Source organism: Rosa rugosa, chromosome 3 (genome assembly GCF_958449725.1).
Source record: "Rosa rugosa chromosome 3, drRosRugo1.1, whole genome shotgun sequence".
NCBI lineage: Eukaryota > Viridiplantae > Streptophyta > Magnoliopsida > Rosales > Rosaceae > Rosa > Rosa rugosa.
The window spans coordinates 23,559,248-23,577,902 of record NC_084822.1 but is presented as its reverse complement, the minus strand read 5'-3'; the positions used below and the strand labels follow the sequence as shown (position 1 = coordinate 23,577,902).

Below are 18,655 nucleotides of genomic sequence, written 5' to 3'. Positions count from 1 at the left end.
CGGGTCGGAGTGTCCCACACTCTGGAGCATCCCATGCTCTGCTCAACTCACCCGCAAACACATAGTAAGCGGGGAGGAGTACTAATAAGGCTCCACTACACCCACGTGAGGAGGAGAACTAAATGACGACCCAAGTATGGTGGGTAAAAACCATTCAAATCCAGTAAATCTATAAGGCTTCCCCATAAGTCCCGCAAATAAAAAACACGAGTATGATTCCCAACCGTACCCGGAAATTCTCGTAAAAAGTCACATAAATCAACAGCGTGTCCCACACGCTAAAAGAATAATTAGATCAATCTTTTCCTCGATAAAAATTTCATTTTCGAAAACCCTTCAAAATTCTCAAATCAACGAATAAAAATACAATATTTAAATCCGGAAATCACCTTGGAAAAAAAAATGATTCGTCGAAAAATCGTCAAAATTCATAAATCCCATTTAAAATCCGAAAACAATTCGTTCCCGAAATCACTTTATAATATTTCATAAATCTCAAAAGCCAATCAAATCCGAAATCACTTCATAATCCGAAAACCAAAATCACTACCGATAGCAAATCATCATATACTCAAAATATAAAAGTTGATAATTAAATAAAGCATTACTTTAGAGAAATAAATGCATGCATCAATATTCAAAATCAAACGTCCACTCACAGTACTGGTTGGCGACCACGCAAACGAGTTCATTCGTCAAGCGGTAGCTCGATATATCGTCATGTACACAAGTACACTTCCATAAACGACAATTCGAATAAATAATTATGAACCTAAACGAAACCCGAAAATCCCTATCTCCATTACTTCTCGGATTCAACCCAAATCACACCTATAACACCAATTCCTCGATTTACATATTCCACAACGAAAACGAGGGAAATCCGACGGCCGGATTTCCCACAATTCAATCACAAAACTCCGAACTTCGGAAAATCACAAATAATTCCAAACTCCAAAATTCACCAAACTTCACATACAAAGCTCTACAACATTTATAGGATTTAATGGGCTAAAAACTAGAATCAAAACACTGCCCTACACGCTCCAGCCGCCGCCACCGCCACTATCTCCGATGGCCACCAAACTTTGGTAGCAGCACCTACTCAACAGACCCAACAACTTTCTCAACTGCGACAAAGTCAGAAAATGAGTAGAAGTACCTCAACAATTAAGGAGAAGGTTGAACCCGATTCGTGAATAGTGACCCAGAATTTCAGACCTTCGATTCTTCCTTCTCGCGTCAAATCGCTGCAGAATACTAGGGGAGCATCATCTACATCTTCATGCGCTTCCAGAGAATCAAGAAATTTGGCCGGAGGTGGCCGGAATCTGGAGAAACCGGCGTTGACCTCAATCTGCTACAGTGACCTTCCTCTTCTTCTCGTTGCTGCACCTTCCACAGTTCAAATTAAGCTACCAAACGAACCCAGAAATGAAGAGAAGGAAGAGAGCTTTCCAACGACACCTTATGCGTCAAAATCCGTCGCCGGATGGAGGAGTTATGGTCGGAAGAAGGTGAAGAGGTCGGAGAGGAAGAGAGAATCGGGGAGAGAGAAAGAGGTTGGGTAGAAATCTGATCTACCCACAGTAAATTCCTATATATATACTAATTACTATGAACAGTAACTTCCGTTTTTCGCTTATAACTTTCGCATATGAACTCCGATTTTACGTACCACATATGCACATGCTCGGTTTAACGTCCTCTACGACTATCATGAAAAACATTTTCTCAAATTTTGACCCGAACAAAAGTCAATTTTTAGAGCCACTAAAAGTATCGAAACAAAGTAAAAAGTGAAAGTATGTGTCGTTTACCGTCCAAATGACTAGTAAACGGGTAAATTGAGATATGGGACGTTACACAGGACCGCAGGGTAAAAGCTCGCAATAGGCCTGGCCCAGTGGGTAGAGGGTCGGGCTTGATTTAGGGGTTTGAAACTCGGCCCGGCCCATAGGCTTGGCCCGCCAACAGCCCAGCCTATAAAAGCCTGCTAGGCTCGGCCCGTAAAAGCCCGTAAACTATGGCAAGTTTGCAACTTTGAGGCTTTAGGCATCGTTTGCTGCAATTTGTAATAAAAACCAAGTTGGGGACCTCTGTTGTTCGTTTGCTACTTCGCTGTAAATAAAGTCCTTCCCAACTAGCAGAGGTCGTCTATGGAAACTTGTCATCTATTGTTGGTTTTCAATAATTGCTCATACGTCTTCGTCAAGACATTTATAGTAACCAATATATTGGCCTACGTACACTTCTGAAAAGATCGATCAGTGGCATTTGCCCTACCCTATTTCACATAGCGTTTACAACTTCACCATTAACTTGGAGAGAGTTGGTGGAGAAGAGAGTACTCTAACCAAGTGTAGCAAGCTAATAGTTGAGGGTGTCGGCAGTGAGAAGAAAACTACATCCACACCCCTCAACAAGTACATCCATACCACAAAACGAAAGCACAAACCATCAACAAAAAGCAGCACCCACTGATCACTTCTCACTTCTCATCCTCCAGTGTTTTCATACGTTATATACTAAGATTCAATACTGCATGTACACTACCATGGAAGCTAAGTCTTCCACGCACCAGAAACTGAAACCAACTCATGTTTCTTATAATGGTGAATTTTGTATTAGAATCGTGCTTTACTTCAACTAATGGTGATTGTGGGTTCTCATAGTTTCATTCACAATAAAGTTAATGATGAACTGATGATTCTGTATACATCTTTTTTTTTTCTTGTTTTAATTGTAATCTCTAATAATATCTTTAAAGATTTTTTTTGTAAATAAAGCCTGACCCGGCCCGAAAAAAATGAGGACTACCCGGCCTAGCCCAAAAAAGCCTGCAAGGCCCACTTTATATGGATGGGCTTGGATCTTGCTATTTACAAAAAAGCCCGGCCCGTTATTATTTAAAAATGTAGTAAGGCCCGGTCCAAGCCCGCTATGAACCCGGCCAATTGACGAGGCCTAACTAAATTGCATTTAAATCAAATTAGCATCTAGAGCATTGAATTAGGTTAGGATTCATCTCTAACTTACCAATCCCCTATTTATATTCATTTCTTACTTTTCTTTCCTTTATTTAATTTAGTTGTTAGTTAAAGTTTTCATTTAAATTCTTGCACCTTAGTTATTAGAAATGCAAAGTATAATATTCGGTGACACTTTCTACTTCATTGTAAATCACCATCACTAGGCTCATAGCTTTGATTAGGCTTCGATACAAACCAAAGCCGAGTATTGCTAAGGCTTGGTGCCTTAGAGAAGCATTTTTTTTTTCTTTTTTCTTTTGTTTGCTAAGTATCTTTATTTTTGATTACCTACGGATTGTACGTGGGTTAACCACTAATCCCCGTGGTACCATAACTTTGGGCATGATATTTCTCTATCTTGACAATGATATGTACGCTTGCGTAAATGTGTATCAAGTCATTGCACAATGTAACATGGGCATGGCAATCTAAATATAATTAGAGGTATAAGTAAGTGAAGTTGTCACGCCCCGAATTTTGAATAAAGAAATTCAAATCCGAAACGCGAGAACAAACACAAGAAAACACATATAGAAATTTTTTCATTTAAACTAAGTAACAAACAAACTGAACTCACAATGTCAATACCGACTCGTTCTTTAGAGTCACATATTACATTACAGATAGTTTACAAATCAAACTGAATGACAATTCAATAAGTAAACACACCCACCACAACTCACTACACAGCAGAAGACTTAAAACTAAGAGCACCCTTCCACGTCCACGCCATCGAACGTACACCTCAGCTTTGATAATGATCACTCAATAATCAAACCTGCACAAAAACCCCTACACCATAGAATAGTGCACCGGGAATGAACAAAACAAACCCGGTAAGCTTTTCAGCCCGTATGAGTAAACTCAATTAAAGTGACTCACGTCACTCATGCTTATAATTTCTCAACTCGTGAGATAAGTAAAGCAACAATATTTAATTCCATAAAACACAACCAAACATCAAGTTCATATCATATCATATCATCTCAACGACAAATCACACTCACTTCCCCTCAACATAAAGCATTTGTCAAAACGATGACCTCACAACTCATTCCCCAATCACTACAGATCACAACCCACAACTGTACCCACAATAAGAATTAAGCAAAATCAGTAATCCCTGCATAGAAACTTAGTTAAGGAGATCACATGAAAACAAACAAAAGAAATCATATAAATCCCTGCATAGAGTTTAGTTCAGGAATTTACATTAAAACAAACAATACAAAAAGCGGTAATCCCTGCATATAACTTAGTTCAGGAGATTACATTAAAAAAACAATTCAAAAGACAGTAATCCCTGCATATAACTTAGTTCAGGAGATTACATAAAAACAAACAATTCAAAAGGTAGTAATCCCAGCATATAACTTAGTTCTGGAGATTACATTTAAATAAAACAATAGAATTCATAGAAATCCCAATCTCACGTAAACACAAACGAAAAACCCCAAAAACCTTCTCTAAACTACGACAGACTCGAGCTCAACTGAATCGTAACCTGTCACCTCTGCCGAGGTTCAACCTTACGACCAAACTTCAGACCCTTCGGTCCTCAGAATAGAAATCCAGGTTACCACTGTAACCTTCAAACTTCAGACCCTTAAAACTGACATAAGTATCGCCACAATTAATGGATTTGCCAATATGGATCCAGAAAGTGTACGTTTTATGTCGAGAGAAATTATTATTTTGAACAGGCTTGATCACCCTAATATCATGAAGCTTGAAGGTCTGATTACATCAAGGGTTTCATGCAGCTTATACCTTGTATTTGAATATATGGAGCATGATCTTGCAGGGATTGCATCAAGACCTGGGATCAAGTTCACTGAAGCACAGGTACTTGCTTTGCCAGTCAGATTTAAGTGTGACATAGTAAAAGTTTTTATACTAAGAATAACATTTTGTGTATGGATTTGAGCATAAATTTATGAAGAAGTTTGTTAAGCTCACAAACTGACATGACAATATAAAACTGACATAAGTATCGCCACAATCAATAGGTTAAGAAATTTCTTTCTAACTCTAACAAAACATATAAATGAACTGAGAGGGGACTCAATATGTGTACTGCAAATTACATCTACAAATTTTTAAGAAAATCTTCCCGTGGCTAATGGATAATGTCAGTTTATGAATCACCAATTTGAACTGTGCATCTAGCTCCCAGAACCCTTTATGAGCTGACTTTCATGTTGAGGTTGAGAGGTATCACACGATACAATCATCAGGAAAACTTAGTATAAAGGTCCTTAAAGTTTTCCTTCTATTTGCAAACATAATTGTCTGGTTCTTAACTTTGGTGGAACTGTAACCATTTTTCCTAAAATGTCATTGCACATCAGTTTTTTGTGTTTGGTGCTCAATACTTTATTATCTGGAAAAGGAAACCATTCAAATAGAAAGACCATAACCAAAAGGAAAATAAACTCCTCATCATTTGCAGGAATATTATTGTTGGTTACAGCACCCTTGGATGCTGTGTTAGCTGTCAATATGATTCATTTGTATCATGGACCAGCTGGGTTAATTTCAATAATCTTAATTCTATACAATAGCAAAACGTTTGACTATATATATAGTGGAGGTCGCCGCACATGGTTGCTAAAGTGCGGACGTCGCCGCTGTAGCTCGGCTCGGGGTTCGACGGAGCGGCGGGGCTTGGCAGACGGAAGGCAGGGGTCGGACGGAACGGTCTGCAGTTGGTGGAGTCGCCGGCGACGGGGTTGCAGCTCGCTGCAGAAAACCTGCAGTTGCAGGTCAGGTTGCTGCCTAGAACCTGCAACCCCGACCTCCTCCAACCTCGAACGCTGCCCAGGGGGAAGTCTAAGGTGTGTTGATGTTTGTCATACATCAACTTTTTAATTAATATATATTAAATTAAATTAGTTAGTGAAACCTGATGTACAGGTCAACAGGTTATCCACTTATAATTTGACATGTGTACTTAAAAAAAAAAAATTACCATACTAAGTACTCATTTATTCTTTTATACGTAAATCGTTCAAAAACTTGTAATGAAGATCGTAAATGTTGTAATTACTTTTATTACAACTATAATTATCACTAAATACGTCCAATGTGGTCTTTTGTTGTAAAATGCCTCATCGATGATATAATTTACAAAAGAAAGGACTCTAATTACAAAAAGAACAACTGGATTACAAGAATAAGGACTTGAAAAGTTTTAGGTCTAATATGATTATTTACCATATAAACAAAACATTTGTTGTAGCATTGGTAAAGGGATCATTTTTTTTTGTAAATGGATCACATTTCATGTAATTATCATAAAAACAACCATAATTACAACGTTATACCTCAATTGTTGTAATTTATAGTAAAATGCATTGTCAAACGAGTAATTATCTCATGGATGATGAGATTTACACAAGAAAAGTATTAAATTACAAAATATAGAACTTTAATACACAATTAAGGACTCGCACCTCATTTATAATAAATACATAAAGTTTTACCACGTTAACAGCAATTCGTTGTCACATTAGTAAAATGGGTCTCAGACTTGTAATATAAAAAATTACTACAAATAAGAGCTTGATTACTACTTCTACAACAATTCGTTGTTTTATCGGTTAAATGGTTCTCAAACTTGTAATATTAAAGAATTACCATAAATACAACCTTAGTTACTACTTTGGACCTCAATTGTCGTAAAATCAGGAAAAAACATCGTTAAATATGTAAATAACTCATAAAGGACAGTAATTACAAGTTAGACAACCTTATTACACCATAAAGGACTCACCGTAAATTTACTTAAATATATGAAGTTTTACTATTATAGCAACACATTCGTTGTTTTATTAGTAAAGTGGTTCTGAAAACTTGTACTAATAAGTGTTAATACTTCATTATAACTAAATTACCACTTTTTACCACAATTCGTTGTTTTATTGGTAAAACTGTTCTCAAACTTGTTATAGTGAAATATTAACACTAATTACAACTTGACTACCACTTTTTACAATAATTCGTTCTATCAAGAGATTGTGTTGTGTTTTTTTTTTTCCCTTTTTTTTTTTGAACTGAGGATTTGGGGTTCTCTATTTGTCTCTCTTCCAGCGTCCTTCTTCCTTCTTCCTCCTTGGTTCATAGTTGAAATTCTAGCGTGTCAGATCCATGGCTGCCTGAACATCGCTCCGCTATCACTTGATTCACTTCTCCGCTGCAATTCTCTCCATCCTTAGTTTCTCTTCTTTTTGAATTTACAGAAATCTAATCGAAGAAGCCCCAAAATCCCAAATCAGAATTCCCAAACCCTAAAATTTTCGATCTCTCTTAGTCATCGTCGGAGCCAGAAGCCGACTAATTCGAACTCCAATTCTAGTAATGTCCAATCTGTTGGGAGGGATGGAGATTTTCTATTTTCTAAAGTGTGAATTGTTGAAATTCTGTTTCATATTGGATTGTCTATCTCTGCATGTTGTCGTTTCTGTTCGATTTAGCACTTATTTGGTTTAGGGTTTTTGTGAAAGATTGTTGGGTGTATGTCTGACTTCCTGGGTACGTGATTGATTTGGGTGAGGAGAGGGAAGGCGATTCTGGAGGAAACGGGAGAGGAATTCACAACGAAAGAGAGTGATCGAATTTCCAAAGACTGAGGGGCCGGGTACGAAAGAATCAGAGGAATTCAAGACGGCTTTAGCACCGCCCTTAACCGAAGACTCTGAGTGTGAAGGTTGGTTTTTTTATATGATTTTATGTACAACAATTCAAAAAGTGAATTTCTTTCTTTCTCAAGGCAAATGGTTTTGGGGTTTGGAATCAACGACATCATTAGTGCAATATAATCATAGTATTGGGCATGTGCTTCAATTGAAATATGATTTTCAGTACCCATTTTTTGATACATATATAGGTAAATCAAGAATGCTCGAAAAGACACTTTGGACGGGCTGCAACAGTTCCATAGAGAAACTTCTGCAGTTGAGTGAGTAGCATATTTTTTTGTTTGTCTTCTAGATATGGATTGGATTAGTTTTCTTTCTGTTTGGCATTATTAGTTGTTTCCTGATGGCATGAAATTTAATTGAAGTAGAGTTGAGAACATATGCTTATTTTGTTTGCTTTGGTTTTTGTGAATATTCTGGGTGTCTTAATGTTTCTGTTTTGCATCCTTTAGTTTTACTGTAATTCATGAGCAGTAGTGATACCATGAATTGTTCTTACATTGAAGATAAAAGGACATTTTAGTTTATCATATGATAATTCTCGACTCTGCATGAAAGCATACCTGCATGTTTGTATTTTTGTTTTCAAAGATGATGGGCAGTTATTGTTTTGGTTGCCTTCATTTTCGGAACTTTAGAGCAATTTTAGTTACCTCTTTCTAAAGTTCATAAATCTATTTGGTTACTTGAAAGCAGATGTGTAAATTGGTATGGTACATATCAATTCTTCAAGGCAGCTGCACTTTTTCATTGATATTGTTGTAAAGATTTGTAATTTCTTGCAGAAAGTTACATACTCATGTATAGTTTTTGACTTTGGAATCAATTTGTATAGTATTTCCACTCTTTGAATATTATTATGATAGTGATTATTAACTGGTAGCAAATAGTAATCATGAACTAATTACTTCTGTGCTAAAAACTCTTTTTTTGGCAACTGATTTATGTAGAAGAATTGACTTAGAGAAGAACCTGCAATACATAAGTTTGGTGATTATTCAATATTTGGAAGCCTAACATATTCATGTGTTATTACTGATTGTCTGATTTAGAGATCAATGTCTATCTAATTTAGATATCAATTTTGCAGTCTGTATTTGGATGAAGTGAAGCTTACAAACTACTCAGCCTTAATGATGCTTTTGGTTTTTACAGATCAATACTATATGGACAGGGCTGGATTTGTATGTTTTCAATGATGCAGGGGTTTGCGATTATCATATTTGGTCTCTCATCAACAAGGAGAAGGAGGGTGAGTTTTGGAGATACACAACTCACTGACTCAGACTTTGTAATTCTATTGTCATTTTGGGAGTTTTGTATTTTTCATTTTTTCTGATTGAAATGCTCATTGTGTTTGTGACCTCAATCTTTTGATGAAACTAATCTTATTAATGAATGACAGATTTATTCCCAAGGATTCGTTGGTAGTTCCATATATCCTGAATCTGATCAATTTCCTTTCTTTCAATGTTACATATCAAACTGAAACAAGCTTTTAGCAGAAAGACTAGTTTCAGGGGCTTCTGGTATAACCAAATTTACTACCATCATTTTCCCATGGTCTGGCAAGGCCTCATAGCAGTTCTTTAGTATCATCAAGCAATATTTGTCATCGAAAAGGTGTAGTACCCACTGTTTATAAAACCCTGTGTTAGTTGAAAGCACGGCCAAGAAGATAATAGTACATTAGCACTAATGAACATGTAACTATCTCTTAAACTCCTTGACAATTTTGTTACTTCAGAATTTATCTTCTTCAATAGTACGCTAGTCACTGACCTTCATGAAAATGGCATCTCCTTTCGGAATACTTACAAACATATCTCCTGCAATATGCTCTATACCTGAAGCAAAATTCTTCAACAAGTTAAGTAATCAAAGTGTAATAAGCAATGCTACACTATAAATATGATCAAGAACAAACAGCTTAACCTAGTAAATAAGATGTAGTACTGTATTGTGTGAAGGGAAACAAAATGATTAGCTAACCAACCAGACTTTTATCACAGCTTAACCTAGTAAATAGGATGTAGTACTGTATTCTCCAGGATCTCCTTCATTAAAATTGGGTTAAACTCTCTCATCGAGTTTTTAAATATTTCACCACATCTATGCAACTAACTCTCACCACATTAGTATGTCATTGAAACAAGCAAAATGATTAGCTAACCAACCAGACTTTTATCACAGTTGTGCAATTGTAACTTGTTGATAAAATGTATGATAAAATGTAACTAGTAGTAACTTGTTGTGCGCTATTGGTTATTTCTTAAGTTTATTCTTTAAGCCACGAGGCCGACCACGACCTCTTTTTTTGTTCACATTGGTTGCATCTATTTCTTGGATTGTCTTCTTTTTCTTTGGAGACCTTTGCAAACCTTCATCGGTGTCGCTATGTGCTACTCTGTCCTCATTTGTCTTCATCGTCTGTGGTCCACGTTTCTTGCATAGAACTTTTTGTAGTGACCTTTGTCTAGCTTCAGCAATATTTTTGCGTGCTTGGTTGTCCGGATGCTTCAACAAGGAGAGAGCTATGCGCAGACGCTTATTCACAGAATGATACTGCATGCACGAGTTTATTAGAATTTTTATAAACCAATAACTTGAAAAATTACATGTTGAATTTTAGATAAAATAACTACCTTGTCCCCTGCTTTGGATGCATTCTCATAATCCTCCATGAATTTTAGCATATAAATGCCACAGTCGAATCCATTTTGTTGTATTGGAACACAATCAGGATGACAAATTTTAAATGAAGAGAATGTGCATCCTTCATCGAAATGAATCATAATCTCATTATCAAATATCATATCCAGTGTATTCAGCTGCATCATTAAGAACAATAATGTGTGAATTTTGAAAATGTGTACATATAATCTAAGATAATAACAATAATGCAAAAATAATTTATTACCAAATGATAAACTAGATTCTCTCGTGTTTTTTTGCATGTGCGACTAGGTAAACTATCCCATATCTCAACCTCCTTGCTTCTTATTTTCACTACCATCAGGGACCAGTGGTTCACTTTTCCAATTTTATCTAGGATGGGAATAAAAATCTGCACATTGTAGATAGTTACAATATGAAATATCTGTTTGACAAACTCAATGAAACAAATTAAAAGTGTGTATGATACCTTTTCGCATTTCTCAAATACAAAATACCGGAACTCAGCCTTGCTTTCCTTTTTTGCTTTGGCAGCAAATGTTGACAGGTCTTCACCTTCTTTTTTAGAAAGTGCTTTGGTCTACATCAAAATACTGAATTTAGTCTCCTACACTGAAATCTTGCACAGACAATCCAAGTATATACAACCTTACCGAAAAATATTCACTAAAAAACCATTGTGAAGCAACCCCAGGTCTCCGAAGAATTCCAACTACAACACTTACCAACTGGTTTCCAAAAAAAATATGATAAGAGTTATAATCATAATAAACATGTAAACATGATGACTAAACAAAATATGTAATCTATTGTACTGTACTTGAAATTCATACCTTGTCGCTGACATATTGACCAGGCTGTAAGCATCTTATATCAGAACGGTTTAGGAAGTTATCATCTGTTTGGAAAACAATAAAACTGCAGAACAAATTTCAAAATTTAATTTTGTACATGTATGTATCAGATTCTTGTAGAACAATGTACGAAATGTATGAAGACTTACTCCTTTTTATATTTTTCATATATAAAACTCAACAAATCGCAATCATCATCGTCAAAATCAAAAGGACCCCTGAATTCACCAATTCTCTTTAAATTGAGGGTTCTCCCATGCAAAAATTGGTCATTTAGCTCATCATCTAATTGGATCCCAAGCTTCACAAATGGAGATGATATTGCTTGACTTGTCTTCCTTTCAGCGGTGCGCCTCGTATTGATTGGACTGAATTTAGTTGATGTAGTGTCCCTCCCAATTGTTTTACCTATGATATGTTCTTCCTTAATCTGTAAAGAACAAAAAAAATTACTTGTTTGTTTGCATCATAATATATATTCTCGTTAGTTATGGTTTTAGAAACATACCTTAGGATGTGCTGCCTCAGAGTTGTCTTCACTATGTATTTGACATGATGACTCATCATTAACCTCAACTTCTTTTGAACTTTCAGTATCGAAATCATCACTTTCCTAATGGTTTTGCCCAATAGTGTTAGTTGATGACAGTTCCACAGTCTTCCTTTCATGATTAGCCTCATCCCTTTTTATACTGACATCTTGATCACCATCTTGTCTCACTACTTTGAACAATCCTTCTTGTATCCCTTTAAGAAGACCTCCCAATTCATCAATCTTTGACTCCACACGCATGATGGTACTCTTCACAGATTCAACATCAGCTCGAAGGGCAACCACATTTTCTGCCTCATGTTTCTGTTCACTTGAATTATAAACTTTGGAAACCAAAATGTTTGGACTTTCATGACCCCCTTTCTGCAATATCCATTTAATTAATTTTGCTGATTGCTCCTCTCCCCAAGCTGCAATTGAAGGCTTTTCACAATCAACAAGTGCCCTTCCATATCCGATGACATTATAATAATATAGTTGGAAGAACAACACACATCCAGATATGTACTTTGCTTTATTCTGCTTGAACAACCGCACACTTTCTAATAGAAATTCAAATGAGAAACTTGCCCAGTTCATACTTCTTATATTCTTCAGATTCTTCAATGCAAGAAGATACTTTGGATTGAGATGTGTTGATGTATTTGGGCAAAGCAAGGTTCCCAATGCCAACAGAATGAAGCTGACTCCAAAGTGATCATCTGCAACGTTTGCACCATCTAACTTTGTAATTATGTCAGAAATTTCTATATACCCATAGTTTCCGACATAATAATCAACCAATGGTTTCATGTCAGGGTCTTCAATTGAGCCGTTGAAGTCTACATCTGTTCCTCCTTCAGGCACACTCATAATCTGTTTAAAATCTGAAGAACTCACTTTCATACTCTTACCATGCAGCTCAATCAAACACTCCTCAGTGTCAAACTTATCAATCAAAAATCGACATAAATCTCGGCGTACTCGTGTGCATGAAAATTGCACTAATGTACCAAAGCCCAATTCAGTTATTGCTGCAATCTGTTCCCCAGAAAATTTAGAAACAACTTGTTGAAACTGGTGTGGACTACATCGAGTGGATATGGTAGCTGAGGGTTTGGATGTATTCCTACTTTTCTTCCTAATTCCAGATGAAACATCAGGGCCTGGAATATTGTACTTGGCTTTTTCAGTAGGCGTGAGTTTATGCCACTTAGAAGCCATCAGTTTCTTAAACTGTAATAGATTGGAACCACATATTTGCATATTAAAAGTTGCAAATAGAAATAAATAACGTAAATCAATCTCTTAGAAAATTAACTAGTTACCTCATTATCTTTCTTCACATTCTTCCCGCAAGCAATCAACTCATCTGCGTGGATTTTTCTGACGAAAATGAGAACGTTAACAAAGTTAGCTACAATTAATATTCAATGGATATGATATAGGTACATATACTTACAGGTATTGGTTGAAAGCAAATTGCCCAACAATTACTTTCTGTTCCTTTTTATCGTCTGTTTTATTCTTTAATTTACTGTTGCTTGTTATTACTTTCGATTCCGCCATCATCTGCAGAATGGTTGAAATATATTAAAACAAGAAGACCTGCAAGGCAACTCTGATACGTCCCTAAACCCTACTAGGAGGTATAGGGATATAACAATGGGCCAGGGCATGGGCACCTCTTCATTAATAAGGATGAAGGAATCTCATTCATACGCTCATGTTTCATAACGTTAAATATATGACAACATGGAATGCCTTCACATTCAAACAACTTACATGAACACTCCATACGAGGATTGTTTTCATCAGGATAGTAAACCGTCGTGTACTCAATCTCTTGCTTGTTGTTATTGTAACTAGATGTAAAGTATACACGGCTTGAACCAAACACCACAGTTCGAGATGTTATTAAATCGCCGACCCCATCAATCTCGTTACGTACATGCTCAAACACACTATCAGTGAACATAGTACCTGCATGATGTTCCATGTTAAAAAAAAAAAAAGGACATGAATAAAGTTATGTGTCCTAAAATCTTTAAGTAGATGCTCAAACACGCTATCAGTGAAAATAATACCTGCATGATGTTCCAATTTTCGAAGTGAAGAAGTAAGGACATGACTAGAGTTATTGGACTTAAATTCCTCTTCCACAACCTTGTTCCTAAGCCGTAACAATGCCCTATCAAGTGCCGGAATAAGTTCAAATAATTTCACACCGTTTTTCAGATAACCCTTCATATAGCTGTTCATACCCTCACATCTCTGCGTGCTTCTCATACGGGCAAAAAAATGGCCACTAATAAATGCCTCTGCCCATATTTGCCTCTTTTCATACATCATCTTAACCCAATCCTTATTGTGGAGACCATGTGTGTTAACCATAGCATTCCAGCGTTTTTCAAAACCATCTGGAGTGACTTCATCCCACATACAACGTCTAAATTCAGAAAATACACTGTTCTTACGCAGGTGCCTCCGGGCATTCTTTGCTATGTGCCACGTACACAGACGATGAGCACAACCAGGGAGTACCACTTCAATAGCCCTTCGCATTGCTTCATCCCCATCAGTCAAAACAGCTACAGGCCTTTTGTTATTCATAGACGATATAAAGGTCTCCAAAACCCGTGTAAGTCTCAATCGTTTCATCCATGAGTAATGCAAAACCAAAAACTGTGGTCGATAAATGATTGTTTGAACCAACAAACAACACTAACGGCTTCTCATAAGGATTGGTTTTGTAGGTACTATCAAACACCAAGACATCTCCAAAACAAGTATAATCCACCAGAGAATTAGAGTCTCTCCAAAACATATTCGCCAACCTATTATCTTCATCTATGCTAAACTTACAGTAGAAATGCGAGTCTGTGGCAACTTTGCCTCTCATATATGCAAGTGCAGCTTCTGCATCACCCTCAAGTAAAATTTCTCAGCGTCTTGAATCTAACTTGTTGTACAAGTCCTTCATAATAAACCCGACATTCTTAAAACCTCCTGATCTATCAACAATGTATTCATATGTATGACAAGGCTTAACAGACACTCTCTGCATAGATGTGGCCAGTGCTAAATGATGATCTTCAACTGATCTGTGTGATCGAAGAAGATGCGACTCATGTGCTTGTGCAAGCTGATGTGAGTGGTTCGTTATGAAATCATCAACAATATAGGCATTAATATTCGAACGGTACCTTACTTTGAACAAGCATGGACAACTGAATCTTGTTTCTTTCTTTGGCCTGCGAACTCTTTTCTTGTTACTCATGTACTCTTCTTTTCTTTTCCCTTGAGCAGAACAAACCAACCGCAATGAAGTGACTCTCCCTGTTGTGCGTATACTTAATCTCTTGTAATCGTTTCTAACATCAAAACCCATGGCCTTTGCATAGGCATTGTAAAAGGACTCAGCTTCCTCCACAGTCTTAAACTCTTGCCCTTTAAGATCTTCTGTAGACAACTTATCATACCTAACTCCCTTATATTGCATTTCATTACAGTCACTTCCATTTATCGAACTTTGGGACACCAAACCAATATCAGATATTGAAGGTTCATACGATCCATCCATGCCTGAAACAAAGAAAATATTACCCAAGTATTAACAAACCATAATCAATTGCTCATCAGCTTTTCCCTTTTTGACTAATCCACTCAACATTCGTCGTAAATAGAAGTTGCACATTTTCTAACTGACTCAGCTTGACAATGCTGAAACCATCAAAAACATTTTTTCCTTGGATAAAAAGCAATCTATTGAACCACGAACAGTACAAAGAAAACCAAAAACACTCCAAACCTTACATAGAAGGTGGAAGACGTCTGGCATAAAAAAACATAACAAAAACACAAAGCCAAAAGACCAAAGAAACAAACAGCAAAATGCCCAAACAAACAAAAAGAACAAGACCAGAAGAACAACACGGAAACTCACTTGACACATGCTGAAATCATCTCATTTTAAAACATAGAGAACAATATAAATCCAACTAGTAATTAATAGAGTAAAACAGAGGACCAATTAATGAGATGAAAGCAATGTAAAACTAGTAAAAGCTTCATATATATTAGAACATATTCTTAAAATCATATGAACTTAACGTAGAACTATACAAAAAGTGAGAAACAAAAGACTACTAAAATAAAATAAAAACATTAAAAAAAAAAGGACAAGAAAACACATACAAACAACTTTAATTCAATGAGACAATTAAATTTAGACTTGGAAATACATGTACAGATATAGAAAGTACAAATCTTGTAGAGGTGTTTGTGACTCTCTGTACTTGAGGGAAAATGTAGGAATCAAATTAGACACCATGATCGAATGTGAATCAAAACCGTCTTTGATCCATGGAAGGATAATAGAATCCACCTAAGTAATAAACTGCATAAAACTAATGGATTGTACGGTACATGCAAGACCAGTGAGACCATTTTTTTTTTTGATCGAAACAGCAATTCATTAACCAAACACAGGTACAGCGATTTTGGGTATCCAGTGGCCTCACTAAAATCTTTCCCAACTGGGACGCGGAAAGAGCACCACACCCAAGAACTAACTAGTTATGAGAAGAATCCCTCTCAATACAACTATGAAGCCATGAAGGCCCAAACTGTAAACAAAGCATAGGATTAGTAAAAGAAAGAGCTTCTCTTGCAATCTTGTCAGCAACCATATTACAGTTCCGACGAACATACCCCCAGCTGCAATGATGTAATTGCCTTATCACATCTTTTGCTTCATCCAATATATTTCCTTCCTCACTAAGATCTTCTCCCTGCTCATGGAGCGTGTTAATCACCGTAAGGGCATCCCCTTCAATTTCAAGGGACTTAAAACCAACATGAACAGCAAATTTATTGCCTTAACAGTGATGTCCATGCATGCCAGTGGATAAAAATAGCAAAGTAATCAAAGTAATTAGGAAGATCGGTGTCCAATGTGGTTATTTTAATTAACACTGCTCCCAACCCAGTATAGCCCCTCCTCCCATCACAAGCCGCATCAAAATTGAACTTAATGAAGTTATGCTTCGGAGGCTGCCCTCCTCCCTACTTGTTTCTATTTTGCTATTAGCCCTAAGACCAGTGAGACCAAAACGAAGGTCTTTAAACTCTATAGTCTAATCTTCAACTGGAATCGGTGCTCAAACATAAAATTTATGAAAGATAAAGACTAGTTTCGAAAGAGTAAAGACTAGTTTCTCACACTACAAAAGATAAAAATTGCTGCAAAGAAAAATGAAGCCTCATACCTGGGTTGATAACCTTCGGATTTCTTGGTTCAATATTATACTGAACAGAATGATCAAAATGACCATGTACCTGGGTTACAACATCTTCTCTTTCGCCTCCTTGTCCTCGTCCTTGAGCAAAATGATCATGTACTCACTGCAATCAAAAATCAACATAAATGTACGTGCTGACCAAATTGTTATAGGTTGAATGATTCCAATGATGGTAGCTGTTGAATGAAATATATATGGGGTCAACCAAATTCAATTATGCCGTTTACCTGGATACGAAGCCTTCGCAACTCTGCTAGGTTGAATGAGTAGCTGTTGAATGAACGATGGGGTGGCCGAGATAGTTTCTGGTCTTTAGGAATTAGGGTTTATGTCGTGGATTATAGTTATAATTTATGAAATTGATTTATCATGTAATTCAGAATTTTGCAAAAAAAAAAAAAAAAAAAAAAAAGGCTACCAGGTGAGCAGGTCACCATCATTGAATATTCTGAACCGTTAGATATATTCTCAGTTTAATTATATCCGACGGTCTAAAATATTCAAAAAAGTTAATGTATGGCAAAACGTTTGACTATATATATAGTGGAGGTCGCCGCACATGGTTGCTAAAGTGCGGACGTCGCCGCTGTAGCTCGGCTCGGGGTTCGACGGAGCGGCGGGGCTTGGCAGACGGAAGGCAGGGGTCGGACGGAACGGTCTGCAGTTGGTGGAGTCGCCGGCGACGAGGTTGCAGCTCGCTGCAGAAAACCTGCAGTTGCAGGTCAGGTTGCTGCCTAGAACCTGCAACCCCGACCTCCTCCAACCTCGAACGCTGCCCAGAACCGTCCGGGATGCCTCTGGCCTCCCTCCTGCAAGCCGCGCGCCGCCGTCGCAGCCTGAAATGCCTCAGCTGCGTCGACGTCCACACTTTAGCGAAGTGCGGAAGTCCTCTTCAGAACCGGACTCTCTCTCTCTCTCTCTCTCTATATATATATATATATATATATATATATATTTGTTTGTTTGCTTTTCATTTCTCACATGTGGACTTAAAGAACACCAAAAAAATAATTGATTAATATGTGATTCAACTTGGAACATTTAAAATACATACCTGTTTTTCAGTTGCTCATCTAACTAGAACTATATAAAAATTCAGATTCTAATTGATGGATGAAAATATGTTGAAATTTTTGACTAGGAATAAATGCCAAAAAATCACTTTTGGTCACTGAGTTTTGACGTGTTCGACACTTAACTCACTGACGTTTCAAAAATATTATTTAACTCACTCACATTCAACATTATCGTACACTTAACTCATTGTCATTAAATCCACAGTTAGAAGCTGTTAAAGTTGAAAGTATATTTGTCTAAACACTAAAAATTACATTTTAACTTGAAATTTTTATTACACTAAAAATTACGTTACACTAATAAGTATATGTGAGAAACGGCAGGTGATGGAAAATGGAAACTTATACTCCCGCAATTTGGATAGCAAGAGGTCCTTCGAATGGAAAAAGTGCTAATGTTAAAGAGAGAATCATTTGGGAACTTTACAAATCTGGCCACCAAAAGATAAATGGAATATATGGAGCTTCATCAAGTTTCATCG

The 18,655-nt window shown here is 36.8% G+C and overlaps 1 long non-coding RNA gene across 1 annotated transcript; it reads right to left on the bottom strand.

Moving 5' to 3' along the window:
* Nucleotides 1-15,037: 15,037 nt before the first annotated feature.
* On the bottom strand, nt 15,038-17,610 carry LOC133736311 (uncharacterized). The gene is made up of 3 exons (XR_009859502.1): nt 17,325-17,610; nt 17,135-17,200; nt 15,038-15,379 (listed from the first exon to the last, which is right to left on the bottom strand). It is a non-coding gene; the product is annotated as an uncharacterized LOC133736311 (long non-coding RNA).
* Nucleotides 17,611-18,655: the final 1,045 nt, after the last annotated feature.